This window comes from Bidens hawaiensis, unplaced genomic scaffold, assembly GCF_021521415.1.
Source record: "Bidens hawaiensis isolate Kalapana, Puna unplaced genomic scaffold, B.hawaiensis_p1.1 tig00013342_1, whole genome shotgun sequence".
Lineage (NCBI taxonomy): Eukaryota > Viridiplantae > Streptophyta > Magnoliopsida > Asterales > Asteraceae > Bidens > Bidens hawaiensis.
Window position 1 is genome coordinate 404,042 of NW_027492130.1, and position 26,724 is coordinate 430,765.

The 26,724-nt window shown below is 34.9% G+C and overlaps 1 pseudogene; it reads left to right on the forward strand.

Annotated features, from left to right (window-relative positions):
- The first annotated feature begins 1,486 nt into the window (after nucleotides 1-1,486).
- LOC143543865 (dof zinc finger protein DOF5.7-like) lies at nucleotides 1,487-23,804 on the forward strand (annotated as a pseudogene).
- The last annotated feature ends 2,920 nt before the right edge of the window (nucleotides 23,805-26,724 follow it).

The following is a 26,724-nucleotide window of genomic DNA, read 5'->3' on the forward strand; positions in this document are numbered from 1 at the left end:
ATGAATGATTACAGAAAGTATATGTACGTTACGAGTATGTAAAGGCAGTATGTACGAAGATGAAGAAGTAAGGGATCAGACCTTAATAATATCTGAGATAGAGAAGAAAGGGATATGACCCTAATAATATCAGAGATAGAATGGACAATAATTATATAGTATGAAAGTATGTATGAAATTATGTACTGAAAGTAAATTAGTAAAGTAATTATTATGTATCTTCGGATGCATAATGGAAGGTAAGTATATTTATTGTATGATGTATGATTAAATAGAACTCACTCAGCGTAGCTGACAGGTGAGTAGATTGAGACAGCTGGCTTGAGTGGGGACAAATGGCAGAGGAATAAGAGTCTGACATCTGAACACGCTGATGTTTATATTTAACATTTTAATTTTGAAAGACAAGAATTTTTCAAGACATGATATGAATTATTAAGGTAATGTTATGAAAGTTTTATATTCCGCGTAAAGTTTTAATTAACTATGATTAGTAGAACTGTATTTATTAGTAAATCCAACATCCAATGTAGGGCACCGGTAACGGGGCCTTACAAGTTGGTATCAGAGTAAAGTTTGAGAGATTTAAGCATCCTACATGCTTAGACTCGAACAGAGAATATGATTAAAGTAAGAAAAGAAAGAAGATGTTGGTTCAAGATAGCCATGTGTCACTCAAGCAAGCTAAGTAAAGGTAAAGTATGCGATTAATTTCACATGAAAAGTAGAATGATGAATTAATGCTAGCTTAATTGCTACAGAAGAGGTATGATGTTAGCTTAATTGCTAGATATAGAATGTATGAATGCTAGCTTAATTGCTAGGGACAGGAGTATATGATGATATGAACTGTTTGATTGTCTAACTGTTAGAAGTAGAACTAGAACAAGTGAACTCACAAAGGGAAGTGTATAGGACACGGAGAGTAACGTGATCAGCTAATCACAACTGGCCACTGTTATTATTTGTTAGCCTTACTATCCTTGTACTAAATGGTTCCTTAAGTGATGACGTTAGTGTTTCCTTTTAGGATACGGATGGCTGGAGCTAGGAAAGTTGCTAGAAAGGGAGGAAGTACGGGACGCCATGGTAGGCCACGCATTGTCCGAGAACCGTTGGTAGAATCAGCTACTAACACTGAGGGGGGAAGGAAGTGCAGCTAGTCAAAATCTGAGTAACAACAAAGGGTATCAAATTGACCCTATTGTTTAAGCTTCCATTGCTCAAGCGGGTAGCAGCTGCTGTGAAGAACTTGAATCCTGAAAAGTCTGCTGGAAGCCATGCAAGGACTGCTGAGAAGTCTTGGGAAAAGAGTAAGAAAGATTATGAAGGAGAGAAGGAGGTCTCGAGCATGGTTAAGTCAGTGAAGGTTGATGATCGGAGGAGAGGCCGAGGTGGGTGCAACTACAAGTCATTCAAAGGTTGCGATCCGCCGAAGCTAACCGGTTTGGGAGACGTAATCGCTACTCTCCAATGGATAACCACTATGAACAAGGTTATTCGCATTAGTGAGTGCCGTCCCGACCAAGCCGTGGGATTTGCTACCCAATCGTTTTGTGATGAGGCAATGTACTGGTGGGAGTCGGTTGAGCAGAGAAAGAGTCAGGAAGAGAAAAAGGTGATAAGGTGGGATGATCTGAAGGAGTTGGTGATGAAGAGGTTTTGTGCTGATGCATAGGTCGAAAGGGTTGAAATGAAGTTCTTGAGTGTGAAGGCGGGTAAGATGAAACACCGCGAATACACCACTGAATTCCACCACATGTCAAGGTTGATGCTAGACATGGTGAACACTGAGGCCAAGCGGATCAAGTGTTACATTCGGGGACTGTCGTAGAATGTTCACGTCTTGGTCAAGGCTAGTAGACCTGGTACTTTTGATTCTGCTGTATGGCTCGCATAAATGGTTTACGATGAATTGTCGGCAAATTATGTGGTGGCGGATGAGAAGAAAGATAAGAAGTGGGTCAGTCATGCTAAGAGACCCGGTACTCAATTATGGAACCCTAAGAATAAGCAGCCGAGAGTATGGGAGAAGAGGTCGTGTAAGACCCGTGGAAAGATGCATGGGGTGATTGTAAGTGGAGTAAAGGATCAGATGTTTGTTATAAGTGTCGTAAGGCTCATGGTGGAGAGTGCAGGCTTGGCTCGAATGCCTGTTATAAGTGTGGAAAAGTGGGACATTATGCTCCCGATTGTACTCCAAAACCCGCATGTTACAAGTGCGGTAAACCAGGCCATTTTGCCAAGGAATGCACCGAGGGTGAAGCTGGAGGAAGTGGAAAGAAATATCTTGATAAAGCAAGGCCAAGGACTAGAGCCTACTTGTTAATCCAAGAACAAGCTATAAAGATCCCAGATGTTGTCACAGGTACATTTCTAGTGAATGGTATTTCTGCTTCCGTATTGTTCAATTCGGGTGCGAATAGAAGTTTTATAGCTACGACATTTAGTAATTTAGCTAAAATGAAATGTTGCCGAGTGTCCGAAACCTTCATAGTAAAAACCGCTAGTGAAACTTCGGTTAAAATAAAGAAAATGGTTAAGAACTGTAAGGTAGAGTTAGAGGGACATGAGTTCCTTGATACCTTGTATGTTATAACCTTAGGAGGGTTTGATGTGGTTTTAGGAATGGATTGGTTGCCCGGGTATGAAGCTCAGATAGTGTATAAGAGTAGGATAATAAAGCTAAAGTCCTTGGATGGTAGTGCGGTGACGGTTTATGGTGATAAGGAAAGTTCTAGGCTTAATGTTATTTCGATGATAAAAGCCGAGGGTTTGTTAAGGCGAGGGTGCAGTGCCTACCTGACATATGTTGTCAACGCTAAGTTCGAGACGAAAATGAAAGATGTTCCTATCGTGTGCGAATACCCAGAAGTATTCCCTGAGGATCTTCCGGGGTAGCCACTGGGACGAGAGATAGAATTTCAGATAGATTTAATACCATGAGCCCAGCCCGTCGCGAAAGCGCCTTACCGATTAGCACCGTCCGAGATGAAAGAACTGATATCCCAACTGCAAGAACTCCTCGACAAGGGTTTTATTAGACCAAGTGTTTCCCCGTAGGGTGCACCAATGTTATTTGTGAAAAAGAAGGATGGAAGTATGAGGATGTATCCTTTGCGAATGATTGATGATCTGTTTGACCAACTGCAAGGTTCAAGTTGGTTCTCACGAATAGATCTCAGATCAGGCTATCATCAGCTAAAGGTGAAAGAGGCAGACATCCCTAAAACGGCGTTTCGGACGCGATATGGACACTAAGAGTTCCTCGTGATGTCATTCGGTCTAACAAATGCTCCTACAGCATTTATGGATATGATGAATAGGGTATGTCGGCCGATGTTGGATAAGTCAGTTATTGTTTTCTTTGATGATATATTGATTTTTTCAAAGAGCAAGTCTGATCAAGCTTTGCATCTGAGAGAAGTATTAGAGGTTCTTAAGGAAGAGAAGTTGTACGCTAAGTTTTCAAAATGCGCGTTCTGGTTGTGAGAAGTGCAATTTCTAGGTCACGTGATAAATCCTGAAGGGATTACCGTGGACCCAGCTAAGATTGAGGCAATAATGAATTGGAAGACTCCCCAGAATACAACTGACATACGAAGCTTCTTAGGGTTAGTTGGCTACTATAGGAGATTCATCGAAGGTGTCTCCAAGATAGCCGCACCGTTGACCGGTATGACCCGAAAGTTGATAGTATTCATTTGGGGTAAGTTTCAAAAAGTTGCTTTTGAGGAATTAAAAAAGAGACTCACGCAAGCTCCAATCCTTTCTTTACCCTATGGTGACGAGGATTTGGCTGTTTGTACTGATGCTTCACATCGTGGGTTGGGTTGCGTGTTGATGCAACGAGGAAAAGTGATAGCATACGCGTCTAGACAGTTGAAAGTCCGTGAGAGTACTTATCTGACGCATGATATAGAGCTAGCAGCAGTAATGCATGCTCTCAAGATATAGAGACATTACCTGTACGGTACTAAGTGTACTATTTACACGGATCATAAGTGTTTAAAGTACTTCTTCGATAAGAAAGAGTTGAGCATGAGGCAGAGAAGATGGTTAGAATTGATAAAGGATTATGACTGCGACATTAAGTACTATCTCGGTAAAGCTAATGTGGTCGCCGACGCGCTAAGTCGTAAGAATGAGGAAGTCATTGCAACAGTGAAGTCATACCAGCTGATTATGAATTCAAGCCTATTTGAAGAAATCATCAAGGTGTGATAAGAAGTGTTGATAGATGAAGGATTAGTAAAGAATGAGAGGATTTTCGGTCAGCAAGACAAGTTGATAGAAAACACGCATGGTGTTAAGACTAGGTTTGACCGTATGTGGATTCCACGCCATGGAAATCTCAGAGGTCGAATCCTAGTTGAAGCTCATAAGTCAAGGTATTAGATTCATCCAGGAACCACGAAGATGTACCAAGATTTGAAAAAGAGATTACTGGTGGCCAGGAATGAAGAATATGTAGTAGATTATGTCAGTAGTGCTAAACTTGTTTACAAGTAAAAGCAGAGCATCAGAAGCCTTACGGAAAGATGCAACCTCTGGAGATACCCGAATGGAAATGGGAACACATCACCATGGATATCATAACTAAGCTACCTCGTACAGCTAAGCAACATGATACCATTTGGATGATACTGGACCGTCTGACCTAAAGTGCTCACTTTCTGCCTATACGAGAGGCAATCTCATAGAAAACATTAGCAAGTTTGTTCATAAAAGAGGTTGTGGCTAAGCACGGAGTGCCACTGTCAATCGTGTCTGATAGAGATACTCGATTTACTTCGAGGTTTTGGAAGATGTTCCACGAAACCATGGGAACGAGATTGAACAACAATACGTCGTATCATCCTCAAATAGATGGACAGTCTGAAAGGATGATCCAAACCCTTGAGGACATGCTACGTGCTTGTGTTTTAGACTTTGGAGGAAGTTGGGATGATCATCTGCATCTGGCAGAGTTCTCCTATAACAATAGCTACCATTCAAGTATTGGTATGCCACCGTTTAAGATGCTTTATGGTAGACAATGTAGAACCCCGGTATGTTGGGGAGAGATTGGTCAGAAAGAGATGGGAAGTTTAGAAGTTGTGCAAGAAACTTCTTCAAAGTTCGATCAAATCAAGGCAAGAATGAAAGTTGCTCAAGACAGACAAAAGTCGTATGCTGATAAGCGGCAACGACCGATTGAGTTTAACGTGGGTGACAATGTGATGCTCAAGGTCTTGCCTTGGAAAGTAATTATTCGTTTTAGAAAGAGAGGGAAATTGTGTTCAAGGTACATTGGACCGTTTTAGATTATGGATCGTGTGGGTGAAGTGGCTTACAAGCTAGATTTACCCAATGACTTAGAAGAAATTCATTCAACCTTCTATGTTTCTCATCTGAGAAAAAGTCTAGCTTATGACACGTCTCAAGTGCCATTGGTGGATATTGAGGTTGATGAACAGTTGAACTACATTGAGGAACCGATAGAGATTGTTAACCGCAAGGAAAAGCAACTTCGTAACAAGGTTATACCCCTAGTGAAAGTGATATGGAAACATCGCAAAGGATCGGACGCTACACGGGAAGTTGAGGAAGAGATGCGCAAGTTTTACCCGAATTTATTTCTATAATAGTTAGGTTTCGGGGAAGAAACCTCTTTAAGGAGAGAAGACTTGTAACATCCCGTTTTCTCGTTTCGGTTAATAAAATAAATTATGAGTTATTACGAGTCGGGCTTGTTTTGGATTAAATAAATATGATTTATGGACTTGGGTTAAAAAGAAAGAGAGAAAAGACCATAGGCTTAAGCCCATGATCCATAATATATAAACCATAAATTCCCATTAATTCATTCATTTCACATATTCCATACACCACCCAAAACACACACTTAGCTATCTCTCATCCTAATTTCTCTCTCTATACCAAAACCAAGAAAAAAACCGAACATCAACCCGAGGTAATGATAGTATGATATTGTATAGATCCAAACCCGCTAAATCTAGTCGTGAAACGATGAACCGGCACCGTAAACCATTAAAATCATGAGATCCGGATGGAACCGGGTATAAACCGATCAAAATATGAGTTTAAGGGTCACCCTACCTCAGATCCGGATCGAACGGGACAAAAAACGGTGTAAACAATGCGAAAATGCGTTTTTCCAGAAATGACGGCACCGGAGAATGTGTGTACGAGGTAAGGGAATGCCGTAGAATGTTTCTGACATTCTATGACCTAACATTAATTCGTTACGGGAACCTAACGAACTAACCCCAGTTCATTATGCTATTTCGCTAAGAAAAGATAACTAATTAACCCCAATTCGTTATGACCATTCGTTAAAAGGATATAACGAATTAGAAAGTTCAATTCATTTCAGAGGGGTCATTCGTTATGCTGATCAGTTCGTTATAAGGATTCAATTCGCTATGAAGTTCAATTCATTAACTAGGCCAAACGAATGAAGTCCAATTCGTTATAAGGACCGGTTCATTATAATAGTCAATTCGTTATAAAGTAACAAATGGCTTCATTCATTATGAATCAATTCGTTAAGAACAGGGTAACGAAGTAGAAGTTTAATAAAATGATAGAATGGCCCCTGGACTTAGATAAGAATGGTTTAATTGCAGAGTGGCCGCTAGGGGATGCCACCCCTTGAACCCAGCTGCCAGGGGTACTGCCCCCGGACCCCCGTTCGTTATGGGTAATAATTAAACTAGAAACACGATATGGGTAGTGATATTTAAACTGATACGTGTAATTGTTATACAGTTAGTCGTGCACAACTCAAAAAAGGAATAACCATAAACAGTGAACACAAACGAATTCAGGTGAGTTTCTAACCCCAGTTCCTTATTATGTTTTCGGGGCTGTGTGCATACTCGATGTGATAGTTACTATACTTACCTTAAATGGTAAGTGTATTCCATGTATGATTTATGTGATAGATATTATGTTATGAACAGCTTGTCAGGACGTGAACGATCTTCGGGTATTTCACGTATTGACAACGGATGTTTGTAAATAAAAGAAGGATGTGTATGATATTTGTACAACATATGAATATATATGAATGATTACAGAAAGTATATGTACGTTACAAGTATGTAAAGGCAGTATGTACAAAGATGAAGAAGTAAGGGATCAGACCCTAATAATATATGAGATAGAGAAAAAAGGGATCAGACCCTATTAATATCTGAGATAGAGAAGAAAAGAGGGATCATACACTAATAATATCTGAGATAGAGAAGGAAGGGATCAGACCATAATAATATATGAGATAGACAAGAAAGGGATCAGACCATAATAATATCTGAGATAGACAAGGACAAAGGGATCAGACCCTAATAATATCTGAGATAGAAATGACAGTAATTATATAGTATGAAAGTATGTATGAAATTATGTATTGAAAGTAAATTAGTAAAGTAATTATTATGTATCTTCGGATGCATAATGGAAGGTAAGTATATGTATTGTATGATGTATGATTAACTAGAACTCACACAGCGTAGCTGACTTTTAGTATGCACGCAGGTAAGTAGATTGAGACAGCTGGCTTGAGCGGGACACATAGCAGAGGAATAAGAGTCTGACATCTGAAGATGTTGATGTTTTATATTTAACGTTTTAATTTTGAAAGACAAGAATGTTTCAAGCCATGATATGAATTATTAATGTAATGTTATGAAAGTTATATATTCCGCAAGTTTTAATTAACTCTGATTAGTAGAACTATGTTTATGAGTAAATCCAACGTCCAATGTAGGGCACCGGTAATGGGGCTTTACAAGTTAAGTGAAATATAATATAATATATAAAGAAAATGTAAACTGTTCCTGTGAGATAACAGTTTAACAATAGCATGTACACAATTCAAACAAATAATAAAGAAAGGGCTGAACCGTTGTCATGCGAATCGGGCACTGGGTACCAAAGTGAGTTGTCAGTGAAACCATTATCTTGCGATTGGACGCCGACCACTACGATGGTTGTGTGATCATACTAAATATGTTGGATTTCTCCGAATGCGTTCAAATGAAGCAAGTAAGCAAATAGAAAGTTAGGCATAAACTGATATACAATAAGGATAACAATTGCTAATGTGGATAATAATAATAATAAGAAAGTATTGTAAATACGCATATGTCCCCAAAAGGTATAAAACAAGTAAAAGAAAGGGAGTGATTACTCACCTTATCAAATGATCAATAAGATAATGATTGATAAGAAAGATAATGATTCAATTTCCATGTTGGTGATGAGAATTGAGGTCCAAGTTATGATATTGGGTATACGGGTTCCTAAAATGGGTCATGGGTATGGTTTGAATACGGGTAAACGGGTTAGATGGTGAATATATATAGTTTGCACTTTAGTCCCTAGAGAATGAAGAGGGAAACAAAATGAGATTATAGTTTAGTTTAGGGTTAAATTTGCAACATTTTGAAAGTCATATATATATATATATATATATATATTAAATAAATACTTAAACAATAATATTATATCAATTAAATAACTCAATAAATGCGGTATTTTTATTGATAAAATTTCACGAACATATAAACGGGTAAATGAAAAGATCCGAGTTGTTACTGCATTAACCGAAAGCATGTTTAGAGGCTGTTTGTGTCTAGACTATGACGTGCTTATTGTTAGCACATGAAAATGTGCAAGGACATCAATAGTAAACTAGTTACTATATGAATAGTTCCCTGATTAAATTTTAGAAGTTTTCGATAAACTGAGAAGGTTTGGTTATTTTATTACTATTTATTGATTTTTTATTATGAAAAATAGCAAACTAGCTTGGAAAATTTTGGAACTTTGGGGAGAACTCAGGGAAGCCAGTTCAAGATCACACATAAATATTTGGGTCTACTGGATAAACTTAGCTATAGTTTATGGATTCTTGTTTAATCGTATTTTAAGTATCAATTTTCGTTCAAAGAGGTATTTTAAATAAATAGTTTGTTTGAGAAATTTTACATGGACTTTTTGAAGCTATTTTGGCCACTGAGAAAAATATCAGATTTTTTGGGTATCATTTGGTATAAACGTATGAATTAACGGTTAAAAATAACATTTAAAATGAATTTTTAGAAATTAATAAATAATTTAATATTTTCAATAATATTTTATAAAAATCTACACTTAATAACTAGCATGTGTATTAATTTTAATAATTTAAACATGATCAGATAAAAAGTTGTGCTAATTTGAATGTTACTCAAATATAAATTATGATAAAACCAACAACGTTTTAATTAACGAACCTCCTGTCATATCAAAACAACAAGAGTGATCAAATGTCATAGTTTTGGATAAATTTAGTTAAACCAAACCTTTTGAAAGAAATGCGGGTGAACTGTGCACGTTTACTTCAACGCGGTCTGTAGAAAAATGGAAACGGGCCCTATAGCGAATCTGTTCACCTAAACCCAAATTTATCTTCAGAGTTTGAGTCCTTTTATCAAATAACACATTTACTCAAGTTTCTGTGATCTTAACTGTTTTGAAACGCTTAAACGAACAACTTTGCGACACGTAAAATGGTGAAGCTAAGCCAAAGCCGACTTTGAACATTAGACATTGTGCAACGTCACAATCTAAGAATACTAATATGTTTTTGGGTAAACATCTACACCTAGACTAGATATATAGCCCAATTTAGTTTAAATATTATACTAGTAGTAACCATATAATACATATTTTAGGAATCGGATTATGAACTAAAGGAACTAGCGGCAGGCACATATTGTGCTGATTATATCGCTATAAGGTGAGTTTCATGATCCCATTTCCCTTAAACTGTTTTACTGAATACTTGAGGTGGAAACATGTTAACATATAGAGATATTGAAATGCTATATGATGTGAATTATCTAAGTTATGCCAACACACGAAAAGTCCACACAGCACACGAGTGATTGGGTCGGTGGCTTGTGAATAGTGCTATTGGTTTAACAAACCCAATTGAATTGACACGGATTGCCATGACGCAACTGCAACTGCACATGACCATATATACATACACTCTATTTAGTGTTAGGCATAGGTACTCGGGGAACGACATGAGTAGTGGAGGCCACATGATTGACGTCGGTAGTGTAGGCCACGTGGTAGAAACACACTGTCAACTTGTGAGCTTATTATAATTACATCGCATATGTATTATGATTATTATAAATACGCTTATATGAAGTCGCCTAAACATGTGAAACTCAACAACAATTTGTAGTTGACCCTTAATAACATGCTTTTCAGGTATACCTAAACTGGAATGAAATGATTGTGTGCTACGTGTTCGATTTGTGATCAATACTATTGTAGATAGATGCAAGTATGATATTAGAGAATAAAGCGGATTAACGAACTGGTACATGTTGTGATACAGCTAGTATGTACTGAAGTTAAAATGATGTAAGATGATGTAAATTAGTTTGTTAATGTGTCTTTATAAACAATGTGGTTGATAACAGAAGTGTCTATTGAATTCCCGTTTACGTTTGCGTTGTTGTTAGTCAGGGTGTGACATAATCTCTCATGTACTCTCAATCACTTCAGCCATGCCACCAAATTGTCTTATAGTGGATCCCAAAGTTCCTTAGTAATTTTTCAATGAATCAATTTACCAAAGATTTCATTTGGAATTTACATGGCAAGCGTTGCGTGAGCTTTGACATCTTGTTCAAATACTTGAAAAACTTGATCAGAATAATCCTTAGGATATCCCTCATTATCATTTCGTCGCCTAACTTTTGTTAGCTCTTAATGTAGCACCAACTCTTATATGGAAACTAGGTAGTTTCTTTACTAGTCTGATAGGGAAACAAAGTAGTTTCTCTATTATCCTGAATGGACATTAGCTAGTTTTCCAACTATCCTGACATGGTCATTAGCTAGTGTTACTACAATTCTAGCAGGGACATAAGTTAGTGTTGCTACAAGTCTAATAGGAAGATTTGGTATTGTCGCAATCCAACTCAAAACCAATCCAATTCACAATCCAATTCTACTTAAACCTTCCTTAATCAATACGAACACAAACCAATTCAACCTCAATCCATAATTAACAGATTCAATCTGTTAATTTGATCAAAATCAAATTTAAACTTAAGAAAACCAAAAACTAATTGAATACACTTCAATTAACTGTCAATAACACTAAATCAAGAGCAATCGAACGACCGAAAGCTCTGATACCACATGTTGAACACGAATCAGATCTAAACGATATTGATTATCAATTAGATCTAATACCTTAAACTTATCTAGTTCTAGATTATACTCTTAATTAGGTTATAGATATATATATTAGTTATTAGATATGTGTATAGTAATAGATTAACCGAAGAGATGATCAAGAGAGTATTTTGACAGAGGTTCGTTACTCAAAATCAAAACTTAAATTAAGCAGGGTGTGAACACCCTATAAATAGACAATGGAACCAATTCGTTACACAACCCGTAACGAATTGGATCCAGTTCGTTAACTTTAGACTCAATAAGGAAAGCATAACGAATATTTGATTCTTTATTCCCCAATTCGTCAACTTTCCATGACAAATAGGAACATACATAACGAACTAGACATTACATTAGACGAACTGGCTAATTCATTAAACATCCTTAACGAATTAGCCTTACATTAACGAACTAAAGTAAATTACATAAATGCCCTTAATATTAAAATATAAATAAGTTACAAACGATAACTACAAAGACTCGAGACGACAAAACTGTGCACTAACAATAACACATGGTCAAAGATGAGTTAGGCCTCAAAACACATGGTCAATGACTTGTTAGCATTCAAACACATAGTCAAAGACATGTTAGCCGTTTTTTTTAAATATTATATTACTATAAATACTTTTACTTATATTTGGTTTTTCTTTTATAACTTATGATATATAAAGTTTTATATTATTTCAAATATATACCGATGATACATTCTGATTTTTATTTAGATGTTGACATAAGTTTTATTTAATACCGTGTTGGCTCAAATTTTATTAAACATTTTGATATTAATTTGACACGGCTCGAGTTTGAGTAAGTTTATGTCGATCCATAGGTAAAAATAAGCATGTCTCGTAGGTATATTTGGAATAATATAAAACTTCATATATTAAAAGTTATAAAAGAAAAACCAGATATAAGTAAAATTAGTTATAGTAATATAATATAAAAATAAAAACAAAATGCTAACATGTCTTTGACTATATGTTTTGGATGCTAACATGCCGTTGACCATGTGCTTTGAGGTCTAACTCATCTTTGACCATGTGATAAGTAGTCTACCACATCTTTGACGACGTGTTAGTATGTAAGGTCCCCCCGGGGCGCCACTGATCGATACGAGATCCGCACGATGTCTAGGAGTGCGGAATCCTCCTAGAATCGCTTATGGTGTTGGAGACGAAGAACACTATTACACACAAACAAATACACAAATGGGATAAAACGAATCTGCAGATCCTTTATATAATAACCAAACCATGTTACATACCGAACAAAACAAAAAAACACGGCCTACCCGAGGTGAGCTCTACATCGGGCCGTCCCACACGAATCTTACTCTCGGTTTCTCTCTAGACAATGACAGCTACACAAAACACTCTAACTTTTCTGGATCCTAAACCCTCAACAAGATACACATATATATAGACAAACCAACTTCGCGGGCTTGGGCTTGGGCCTGTAGGCGAAGTTGTCTTAACTTCCCCAATGGCGAAGTTGTTCTAACTTCGCCTATGGTGAAGTTGTTCTAACTTCACCACCTCGTCACCGTTGGTCAGAATTGCATAGCGACGGTCATAAAATGCACCAACAGACTCCCCTTTGACCGTTGCTCTCAATTCTAACACACACAAAAGATCATCTGTTACAAAACATGCACCAACAGACACCCCCTTAACTAATGATCTTCTGTTTTCTTCTTCTGGTAGAACTCGATTGCACTGTGATCTTCAAACTTGACCTTCACATATACATGCAACATCCATCATGTCTTCAAACAGCCGTGTTTGAAACTGTCTTGTAGCTTCACAAATCTACCAATCACCCGGCGTCTTCCATATCAGATCTCCCCTTCAGTGTAAGCTCCTCCGAACTATATCGATCGAGATCTTTGACCTGCATCCCCTTGCCTAATCGGTCATCTCAATCAACACGTGAAGTTGTTCCTAACTTCACCAACACGTGAAGTTGTGCTCCCTCCACAACTTCACCCAACTAGTCGGAATTACATAATAAGATAAGGTTCAATCTTCAACTACTCAACATCAAGTGATCAGTTTCATCACAAAACCACCTTGACAGAATCTAACACACATGACAATTAATAAATCCGAAGCATCTTCAATCACCAGGGATAACGATCAGAACTTAAACAAATTAATTCCCGATTAAATCCAACTTGTTCCAAAATTTTCACCTTAATAAATAAGCATCCCGGATGCTCGTATCCCACGTTTTCAGGATCCAATTCTCGAACGCCTTGAAAATAACATAAATAATAAGCTTTGACCACGATCCAATAATGACGAAAACCCAAAAAATCTGACTTTCTTCAGTTGGTCAACCTCGAACAATAATCATTTCTTGGCCCAAAAACACCCAAATAACCAAACATGTGTCAATATCCAGTTTCAATCAATATCTCATTCGCAACTTCAACTCCATATCCAGAGTTGACCCGTATTTGTTCACACGTAAGACCAAGAGATACCAAGTTTCACTCGTTGTCGGAACAACACTTTTGGTCTCACAATAATCGTGTACACCTGGCCGTACAGACGAAAACTCCAATCAAATATATTTTTTTTTCGCCAAAAGTCAACTTCGCCAAAAAGTCAACTTCGTCAAATAACTTCTTCACCTCTCTTTAACTTCACCAGTTGATAACTTCACCACCTGTTAACTTCACCAGCTGATAACTTCACCAACTGATAAGTTCACCAGCCCATAACTTCACCACTGGATAACTTCGCCAGCCAATAACTTCGCTAAAACCTTAACTTCGCCAAAACCTTAACTTCGCCAAAACCCTAACAATCGATCGATAACTTCGCCAAAACGGCTGTTCATCCAAAAACATATCAGAAACGAGCCAGAAACACCAAAACACAGATCTCGAACCATAGCATAGGAGCCTAAGGCTCTGATACCACTTGTAAGTCCCCCCGGGGCGCGCTGATCGATACGAGATCCGCACGATGTCTAGGAGTGCGGAATCCTCCTAGACTCGCTTATGGTGTTGGAGACGAAGAACACGATTACACACAAAAAAATACACGAATGGGATAAAACGAATCTGCAGATACTTTATATAAAACCAAACCATGTTACATACCGAACAAAACAAAAAAACACGGCTGACCCTAGGTGAGCTCTACCTCGGGCCGTCCCACACGAATCTTCCTCTCGGTTTCTCTCTAGATAATAACAGCTACACAAAACACTCTCACTTTTCTGGATCCTAAACCCTAAACAAGACACACATATATATAGACAAACCAACTTCGCGGGCTTGGGCTTGGGCCTGTAGGTGAAGTTGTCTTAACTTCGCCAATGGCGAAGTTGTTCTAACTTCGCCTATGGTGAAGTTGTTCTAACTTCACCACCTCGTCTCAGCTGGTCAGAATTGCATAGCGACGGTCACAAAATGCACCAACATTATGCTTTCTAACACATGGTCAAAGAATGAGTTAGAAGGGGACATATTTGGAATTCTAAAGTTTAGGGGACAAAAATGGAATCTCTTTCCAAAGTAGATACATTTTGGGAATTTTCCCTTTTATTTATCATTTCTCTATTTCAGCTTCTTCTAACCATCTTCAAAAGACGAAGACAATGTGTTTTTCTACCTACCGTCGCAGTGTCCCTTTCTTCAACCTCACCTTCATAGTTCATACTAAGAGTTCGCTTGAAGATGGGACATCTTGGAAAGTTACATCCTCAAACGGTCTCAGTCTTTCATCATTACCCGGATTACGGAGATCGATCGATGATACCCGATACCCAATGTTGGTCCCTCGGGCCAGTCTTCGGTTCATATATGCATGATTTTCTGGTTTTTCGTCTGAGTTGGGTACATCTCGGTGCGGCCGGTCCGACCCAAATGTGTACCCCTAATATGAAGATCTAGTTTTATTGTATGAACACAATCCTTTTTTATGTCCAAATCATTTGTTTATCATTCAAATTACTAGATCTATGAGTTATATCCATAAACACACGTAAAAGGTTCACTCTACAGATGAAACCCTAACTTTTTACATAATGACCCCTTGTTTTCCACAATCACATGTTGAGTTTTAAATGCATAATAATACACATGCAGCATTATTTATTTCAAAAATTTTGGCTTTTAAATTATCAATTTATAAATTATTCTTCATATAAACACATTCATTCATGCTATTCATACCAATTTACAACCCTATCGCTGGATTTCACTTTACACTGTTGATTAGTTCTTCGTGTTAGTAATGGAAAAACATGATAATATGATAAACCTATTATTATATGCGTACCTGTTACAACAGGGAGAGTAGTAACTGCAGCAGAGTATGATGCAGTCGATATGTTTGTCATCTTGATCAAGTTCCCCTTTAGGATATATAGTTAAGGATAGTGTTAGGGTTCTTGAAAGGAGCCCGGTTTAGGAGAGAGGAGGCATATTAAATTGTATGTGTAATTAGGTTATGATGTTAATTTATTTTCTCTATATATACACCCAAGGGACACCTTTTAAAAATTACCTAGCTAATATATAATATGGTATATTAATATTTTTGATCTATTATAACATAAATGATATCGATGGCCATATTAATATAAATAATATATATTTATTCTTTCATTCTCTCACTTGGCTGAGTAATCATTTATTATGAGTATTAGATAAGCCTGATCAGGAGTTAAAATTTATTTTAGCTTTAAACTTAAACTGGAGCAGAGAAATACAGTCATTGAATTGAACATAAACTCAAGAACCCCATTAATTATACTGCATTCCTTATTTAAAACCAAAGTAGTTATGATGAAAATTTTCAAGTAAGCCCTTTAGAACGTATGATTGGTATTAATTTGTCTATATGATATTATGCATGCAAAACATATTAAGAGACATACAAAATCAAAACTGAGGAAATTAATAATTAGTCATTCATAGTACGATATGAAATTATACATGGTCGTTAGTAATCTCGTCTTAATCATTAAGCGCTTATATAAGACTTATGGGTGACAGTAATTATCAGATCCTTAAGCATATCATGAATGTATTCGATACGAAAATTTAGTTTCCGCATTTCGTTCATAAACTTATAATTGATTTCATATCAAAATTTTAATGTATCACCTCTCGAACTGTTATTATTTGAGAAAACATGGTAGCTGACTTTATCATAGTAAGTCTTCAATATATAATATATATATGGAGTTAATAAACTTATGAGTCAACTGCTAGATTTACAACAACATTTATTGACAATTGACTTGTGATTAATAAACATATTATGTCATTATTACTTAGGTTATTGTTATCATTTCATTATGACTCCTTCATGAGATAGATTTATTTGTTGAAATAAACATATATCCCGGAAATTGTATTTTGTTATCATGAATATAACAAAGTTTAGAACAATAAATCGATTTGAGTTCTCACTTCTTCTTTTAAATTATAGTCTCTCATTTTTTTAAAGATATTTTAATACTCATTTAGATGCTTCACATTAACCTATATATATATATAGTGAATTTTTAGTAATATCTAAACGAGTATAACGAGTATAGACTTGAGCTTATATAAGGTTTCTACTTAATGAAGCATAAGGAGATAATCTATGTGATCCTATTATTCTCTAAAGTATATCAGCATTGTTTGTTACATGTGTAAGGAATATTTTGGAGATAAATCATACCAAAGTACGTGTAAACAATGATTTGACTTATGTAACATATAACTATCAGAAGAATGTCATAAGTAAAAGGACAAGTTTGTTTCGCGTTTCTCCCAATTATCTTGAGGTTGATACATTAATCCACTTGGTTTTTTATGAATATAATTGTACAAATACTTCATCACATTTAGATGTTTGCATTAACCCATGTATGGTTTTTATTAACTTACAGGCTAAATGTTCTTTGACATTCAGTTTATAAATTTTATTTTTTTTTATAAGAAGATAAGTATTTAAGCCAATTATTAGGGAAAGTTATTTTAATGTTCATCTATTGTGGCTCTTAACTATTATAAGCTACTAGAACAGTAATGATGCTTAAATAAATATTTTGTACTATAGGTAAGAAGATTCTTTGATAATTGGTTTCTCCTTTAATATAACCTTTTAACAGTTAATCGTGCTTCTTATCGTCGTAACATTTCATATTGGTTGTTAGTTTAGTTATGAACACTATTAGGTGATTCAACTAAATGTCAAACATTACACTGACTTATGGAGTCAATTATGATTGATGCTAATGGTTTAATTATAAGAGGAAGGATCATTACACGCTACAACATCCATTTCAACTTTAGTTTGCGAGGTTACATAATCATCAATGTCAGTAGGTTTTAACACTTAGATGGCCTCATGAGTTGATTATTGTGTATTTTTAAAAGTCTCATTTTTATGGATTAGCTATTGGTTAGGTTGCTATTATACTCAGGACTCTAATTTTGTAAGAGTTGGTGCAGTATTGTGTACAAGAGGTGTAATCAGCGTAAAATTCAGAGTACATTTTAATGACTCTGTTCCCCTCACCTCTGGCACTTCTAACAAGTCATTATAAGGACTTTTACTGCTCCCACTGACCTTAGAAGACTTTAGAAAATTTTCATGCTTAGGATTAGCATTTAAAGATCAATAGATTCTAATAGAGAAACAAGTTAATGATGTAAGTCGTTGTAGTTTCTCTTTTGGGGATTATTTTAGTAAGAAATCGGAGTTTACCCACATTTACGAAACAATGAAACTTTTGTAAGAGTAGTAGTAAATTCTAAAGAGATAAGTTTTGATGGAATAGTGTTGTGATGGAGCATTGTCTTGTATAAGGGGTGTGATTAAGATAATATTAAGTTTTCACTCCCCCACCTCTTGCAAAAATCTTGTAAGTTATGACTATGACACTTAAGGCTCTCACTGATCTTTAATATCTCTAGGAAAGATACAATATATGTTTCAATGATGTACGTGGCATGGGAATCTGTCATATATATATTTGACTTGATTTTATTTTTGATGTGTGCTGCGTGATAAAATAACGGATGGGAGATGTAACTTTTGCACAAGATCGTGTTTTAAATTTATAAAAGTGATTTCTACTAAGACTAAACACACACAAAATAGGCAAGTCTACCTATCGTATATGTGTCTACCTATCGTATATGTAGAATAGTATTGGTAAGAACCAAGTATCGATCCGTGGACACAAATGTTTCTAATAATGAATTTTTGTTTTGCTTTAATCACAAAGTTTAATCATTTTGGGGTTGATTTTTAAACTTTTTTTAAAATATATATACTTATATATAATATATGGGTGACAAGAAGAGAAATTCTAAATGAGTAATTCAATTATATAAAGCTTACCATCTAAGATCAAGAGTCCACTCCATTTTTCCTTGATGATTATTAAGTAAACATGTGATAAAGTTGCCTTAATAATATATGTTAGAATAGTCCCTCATTTCTAAGTGAACACATTCTATGACATAAAAGAAAGTAGCATGCGTATTTTCAAGTCTATCCTTGCTTAATCTCATACTAGCACGAGAATGGCAATTTAAGTAGACAAGTAGTTTGGTAAAGTAGAACGATTAGGATTGACTTCGATTTCTCAAATACCAATCCTAACAACTCCGTTGATTGTAGTTAACTCACACAACCTCCCCTTGGTTGATTTGATTAGGTTATAATTACACATTCCATTAACGTATGATTTCTTTAACTAGCATGATAACCTAAGAAATCGTGTTAACAATGTAATTACAGAATCATCAAAACTAGAGAAATAGATCATAACTTATATCTCATCATTTCTAAGTACAATATAAAGATCCATGTTTTATCTTGAATAAATTATCAAGGTATTCTTTTTATCATTTCTAGTCTCCGAGAACATGAGTGAATCATTAATGATTATTAATCATCCACCTTGATGTGTTGAGTTAAAGTGATAAAACATTTCTTCATCAAAAGATAATTGCAAGATAACAATGTACTTTACCAAACTAAATCACATGTTTAACATAATCTATTCCCCGGTAGTAGAATCCATCGGATGTGTCTGGGTTTTGCATCTTGCTTGTTGAAGAGGTAGCGTATGGCGGCATGGTCGGTGTAAACAATTGTTTTGGAAAGAACTAGGTAAGATCTAAATTTTTCAAAGGCAAAAACTACTGCTAATAACTCTTTTTCTATTGTGGTGTAATTTTCTTGTGCATCGTTAAGATTTTTACTAGCATAGTAAATTAGGTGAAAATGCTTTTCTTCGCGTTATCCGAGTACGGCTCCAACTACAAAATCACTTGCATCGCACATGATTTTTAAAGGAAAAGTCCAGTCGGGTGTAGTCATGATTTGTACGTTGACAAGTTTGTCTTTCATTTTGTGAACGATTCAACACATTCTTCAAAGAAGACGAATGATGTATCTTTCTCCTGAAGTTTGGTCATAGGTCTAGAAATTTTGGAGATGTCTTTTATGAAACGATGATATAATCCCGCATGACCTAGAAAACCTCTAATGGCTTTACCTGAAGTGGGGGGCGGAAGTATAGATATGGTTTCGATTTTATCCCTATAAACTTCTAGTCATGTTCGGGATATCTTGTAACCTAGAACAATGCCCTCTTTAACCATAAAGTGGCATTTTTTCCAATTGAGTACTAAGTTAACTTCTTCAAACCTAGTCAACATATGAAGGGAAATTCTAAATGAAGAGAAATATGTAAGGATTAATTATATGTATTACTTATATATAATATATGGGTGACAAGAAGAGAAATTCTAAATGAGTAATTCAATTATATGAAGCTTACCATCTAAGATCAAGAGTCCACTCCATTTTTCCTTGATGATTATTAAGTAAACATGTGATAAAGTTGCCTTAATAATATATGTTAGAATAGTCCCTCATTTCTAAGTGAACACATTCTATGACATAAAAGAAAGTAGCATGCGTATTTTCAAGTCTATCCTTGCTTAATCTCATACTAGCACGAGAATGGCAATTTAAGTAGACAAGTAGTTTGGTAAAGTAGAACGATTAGGATTGACTTCGATTTCTCAAATACCAATCCTAACAACTCCGTTGATTGTAGTTAACTCACACAACCTCCCCTTGGTTGATTTGATTAGGTTATAATTACACATTCCATTAACGTATGATTTCTTTAACTAGCATGATAACCTAAGAAATCGTGTTAACAATGTAATTACAGAATCATCAAAACTAGAGAAATAGATTATAACTTATATCTCATCATTTCTAAGTACAATATAAAGATCCATGTTTTATCTTGAATAAATTATCAAGGTATTCTTTTTATCATTTCTAGTCTCCGAGAACATGAGTGAATCATTAATGATTATTAATCATCAACCTTGATGTGTTGAGTTAAAGTGATAAAACATTTCTTCATCAAAAGATAATTGCAAGATAACAATGTACTTTACCAAACTAAATCACATGTTTAACAAAATCATTAAGTAAAACAAAGCTTCTTTATAGATTTTAGATGGTAAATGGAGTTTAGCTCATAATGAGCATGGCTATGAACATTAAAAGAGATGATGATAACAAACACAAGATTAAACTTGAACAATCTAACCAAATATGGATGAATCTTCCTTCTTAATGATGACGATGGATGATGATGATGATGATGATAACCTCCAAGCCTTCAAACTCTACACAAAATCTTCAATATGGGTGTAATGTGGGTGTTTTTATAAGAGAAACTCGTATAGTGATTTTCATCAAGCACACCAAATGAGTGCAACATGCTCCTCTATTTATAGGTTATCTAGGCACTCAGACACGACCCTGTGCTTCATGAGGCACGCCCCCTTGTCCACGTGTCCAGTCGCATTAAATGCTCTGTCAGATCGTACATGCTAACTCAGCACGAGTGCGTGCTTCCTGAGGCACGACCCCGTGTTTTTGGTCTTTTGTTATATTTCCTTTGTATTTTCTTTCCTGAAAGGTGACCACGGCCCCATGCTTCCTGAGACACCGCCCCGTGCCCAGGTGTCGAGTATTTTGTATGTTCATGCAGATTTTGGTCTTTTCTTGCTTAGAGAACCATGGAGGCGTGTCCAGGGAGGCATGGGGGCGTGTTGGAGTGTTTTTTTTGGTTTTTCTTTCATTTTTCTTTTGGTTTTTCACTTATTTCTTCGTTTAAGGCTTGGGTTTACCTGAAGATACATTTTAATATGTTAAGTAGCCATTAGAACTATATTATACAATAGAAGTTATAGTTTTTAGAGATTATTTGATGCTAAAAAGATGTATATTTTTATATACATCAATTTCAATAACTCTTGACGTCATTATAAACTTAGGGACATATTTAGAAGAAATCGTATTAAGCATATATGAATTGATTTGTTTAAGATCGTGGACCATAGAAGATAGATTAGATATAAGTAGATAGTCTATAAATGATAAATGAATTATGTCTGAATATTCCTGTTTAAATAAGTTCCATGAATGTATGTGAAATATAACTTCTGGAGGACTCATACTTCTTTTTTAAGCCAAGTAATGTTTAGGGAATATAACATATGATTCAAAATCACTAAGAATGAGATTATATGAAAATTCACCATCATCAACCATGTCATGAGTTATGTCCATAAACACACGTAAAAGGTTTACTCTATAGATGAAACCCTAACTATTTACATAATGACCCCTTGATTTCCATAATCAGCTATGAGTCTTAAATGCATAATAATACACATTTTATTATGCATCATTATTTATTACAAAAATTTTGGTTGTTAAATTACCAATTTATAAATTATTTTTCATATAAACACATTCATTCATGCTATTCTTACCATTTTACAAACCTATCTTTGTAGTTCACTTTTTTCAATGTTGATAAATTCTTGGTATTAGTAATGGAAAATTATGATAATATGATAAACCTATAATTATTTGTGTACATGTTACAGCAGTGAGACTAGTAACCGTAGCAGATTATGATGTAGTCGACATGTTTGTCATCTTGATCGAGTTTCTTTATAGAATGTATAGTTAAAGATGGTGTTAGGGTTCCTGAGAGAAACCCGATTTATGAGAAAGAAGACGTGTAAAATTGTATGTGTAATTAGGTTATGATGTTAATTTATTCTCTATATATACACTTAATAGGAAATTCTTATTAGCTAATAAGGGTAATATAACCCATCAACAATTTACAAGATAATATATAATATGGTATGTTAATAATTTTTATCTATTATAATATAAATGATTAATATATAATATGTATTTATTCTTAAACCGTTTCCTATAGTTAATTATTCAATTTGTATTTTGCGATGTTCTCTAGTAGGGTGGTACGTTACATGTGGAACTTTAGATTAGTGCGTGCAACATCACTTTCATATCATCCCCACATCCGAAGCACAAGGGTATAAAGTTCTTTATTTCGGGTGGATTTCTCCCTCTCTCATATGTATGCATTCTTTGATATTAAAACCTTTTATTATTTTTCGAACTAACTCACATGGCTGTTCATCCTTTACACATGAAACATAAGAGATAGAAGCCTCATTTTCCGTTGATGAAGTTCACAAGAATCCATCAACATCCCTTTTGTAACTTCTAAAATTATGTATAAAATCATGAATTATGTATGTACGTCTATGCCTCTGCGAGAGACCACCCAAATTCTAAATATCTCTCTTTTTTCTCATAATTTCTTAGTTTGGTATGCTGTCATAACAACCAAACCCCCGGTGGTGGGCCGAAAACATCTCTGCCGGGCGGCCTAAAGTGCCCAAGATGTGATTCCACCAACACCAAATTCTGCTACTACAATAACTACAACCTCACTCAACCAAGACACTTTTGCAAGACTTGCAGAAGGTACTGGACCAAAGGAGGAGCCCTACGCAACATCCCCATCGGTGGAGGTTGTCGAAAGACCATGAAGACAAAGTCATCATCAACTAATGGAGGGTTGAAATTGTTGGACCAGTTTTCACAGCCGGTTATGGATTTTCAACTTGTTGGGACAAATTGCCCATCTATGGTTAACCAGTTCTTTTCTTCATATGCGGAAAATACCCCAAGTAATCTTCCATTTATGAATCTTGATCCTCTGGGGTTTAACCAAAGTGGAAGATGGCTAATTTTCAAGAAATTGGTGTTACACACACCTATCTTCATCACAGCACCAGTATTTCTTCTTGTGTAGAACCTTTGAGTCATATAAACCAAGATTTATATTGGAAACTTCAGCAACAACGATCTGGCATGCAACCCGTCTTGTTTCAGAATCTTGAAAATTCAAGAAAAGGTTGTAGCAACAGTGGCGACGCTACAACTGAGTGGTTCTTTGACAACAATTATGCATCAGTGATTGTGGATCCGGCTTTGGCAGGAACCAGCCGAAACGAAAACATTAATAACTTGAATGGGACACATTATTTGAATCACATGAATTAAGACAATGCTCTTAATTCGGTTACAATGTGTTGGATTAATATTCTCCTATTTTATGATATTATGATCATTTTAATGGATGTTTCTTATGTTATAATTAATGAACATTAAGTTCATTTTTTAGGATTTTAATCGTATTATGATTCAACAATTAATGTTTAGAACAGTTACAGTCTTAATTTGGAAACTGTGTTTCTCAGACATCGGTTTAACAATTTTTTTTGCTTAAAGAATACCAAATATATTAAATAAAATGATCCAAATATACTTAGAGGTGAGTAACGAGCAACAAGATGCGCCACTACCCGTTTAACAACAATGTGAAATATAACAATAGCCAATAAAAAAATAGTTATATATGTGAAACATAAAAAAAGCTAGACAATCTCTTCCTTTAACTAATACTAGCCTTAGCCTTTAAGACTATTAACCATCCCTCTAACACAAAGTAGATTTCCGATGTACCCTTTTCCAAATAATGATTCGCTTAAAGTAGTAACGATTAACATGTTGTTATTAAAAATGAGTATATATCATATATGTTAAGACTTACAGAATTTATAATACCTACCAACTAATGAGATAAAGATAATGGAAGTTTTTTAGATGACCAATTTAAATGTTTTACGTATTTGCTATATTACCTCGTATATTTTGATAAAAACAAAATAGAATATATTATACTTTATGGAATGGATTAGCTAGGAAAACAGAATGTACTAAATTGTTTGAGATTTTTAAAAGGAAAAGTGAAAGATCATGTATTTAACTTCACAAAAGTTTATACGTTTATTTCAAAAGTATTTAAAAACTTTGGTTTCTTTCAATTTAAAGTAGGAATTTAATGTAACCGAAAGAATCCCGGTTAAAAAATGTTCGTTCTATTGACATTATTTTCTCATGTCCACCCATGGAGTCCATGTGAATATTTTCTCCACCAAAAACATGTTTTAAGGGAACGTTTTAAAACTTATAAAAACAAGAGAAAATAATGTTTGTTACATTAAAAGATAATCAACTAGTGAGATTAAGATCATTTATGATATGTTTTGTATGAGGTAACATACCAAACGAGAGAAAAAAATGGACTGGACAATCAAGGGCGGGTCTACATGTATTGTTGCTGGTTCACGGGAATCCAGTGAGTTTCGAATTTTTAGTAGAATTCTTATATAAAGTATGAGATTGAACCCTATGTAAATTGATTAGTGAAACCATATACATATTTGCAACTGTTAGAACCCAAGTTCAATTCTGTCATGCGTCGCACTTTTTTTTTATTTTCTTCCAAATAATGTTTAGACTTTAATTTACATCTTTTACCATCAGCTGTTTTCTATCATAATTACATGTTGTCTTTGCCTATTGCTTCCCACACTCTTCTACTGCTATGGTAATTGTTTACTTATTCATATTTTGTTGTCATTTATCTTTGAAATGCTTTAACTTTTGACTATAATTAAAAGAGCCTAATCATATCATGTAATATTTTGCAGTTTATGATATTAACTCTCCATAACCACAATACTTTAAAGAATGCATTTTACAAGGAAAGGACCACGAGAACATATTGGTTTTTCTGTTTCGAACATACACATTTGACTGTGTAATTATTTAGCGGTTGTCGCGACGAGTGTTGAAAGATGTTTTTGTTTAATGAAGCATGTGATGACGTAATTGCATAATAGGATGGATGATGGATACTTAAATGATTCTTGTATTTGTTACATTGAAAAAGAATTCCCTCAACAAGTCCCGGTCAAAGATGTAATGCAACCTTTCCAAAAGATGAAAGCTCATAGAGAACCATAGGTAGTTTTTTCCCTTACTTTTTTTTAATTCGAAAAGACCATCGTATTTATATTATGTGTTTTTTTTTAAATTTCAAGTGACTGTTTAATTTTTGTTATTGCACCGTATTTATATTATGTGATGAACCTTACTCGACCTAAACATTTGAACCGGGCTAAACCGAATCAAAAATTTTTGGTTCGGTCGTATGAAAGAAAACATACTAAAAAAAATTTTTGGATCCACAACTGTGGACAATGAAATGAAATTGTTCATTATAATTACTTTGGTTTGCTCGGTTAATTTAAAGAAATAGAATGAGTCATTACTTGATATTGATTAAGAGGTAGAAAAAAATTGCATGTATAAAATAAAAATTACAAGAATACTTCTACCTCAACAAAAAGAAACCTTATAAATAAATAATAAAAAAACTGAAATAAAAAATTTCCACATATCCGATTTCTCATACTTATCAATATTCTACTAATTAATAGTACTTTTACTTTTCTAAAACCTTTTTTTCTTTCTTTCACTCACTACAACTTAAAAAGTGTATAGCAAATTTATATATAATATAAACGAAAACATAAAAATCCTACGTGTCGTGATGTGGTCGCTCCCCCTTTTTTTAAGTAATCAGATTTCCTTGATTTTTAAATGAAGGCTTCTCATGCATTTGATCCGAATTCTCGGGTATGGGTCTTACCAAACCCAGATATTCCTTAAACGGGTTATAACATCTCATTAAATTAAAAACTATTCTCATCAAATTATTGATGTGAAAATCCTATAAAATAGGATATACTAAAAATTATTATATGATTTTTTTTAAAAAAGTATTATTTATAATTAAGAAACAATTTTATAGTAAAAAATATAAGCGGGTATTGGGTCTTAGAAAACCCAGATAACTTTTAAACCAAGTTATAACATCTTCGTTATTTGTGAAACCTTTTTATCATCAGACTCTAAGTATATAATAAATTCATTACAATAAATAAAATTAAACCCAAAAAATTATATAAATATTAAAAACGAGTAATGTAAAACATCATCATCATCATCATCATCATCATCGTACTCAGTATATCCCACCAATAGCAATGCTATGGTAGGGTCTGAGGAGGGTAAGATGTAGACAGCCTTACCTCTATCCCATAGGGATAGAGAGGCTGCTTCCGGTGAGACCCCCGGCTCGATAGTAGTTTTGCATCAAGCCTTG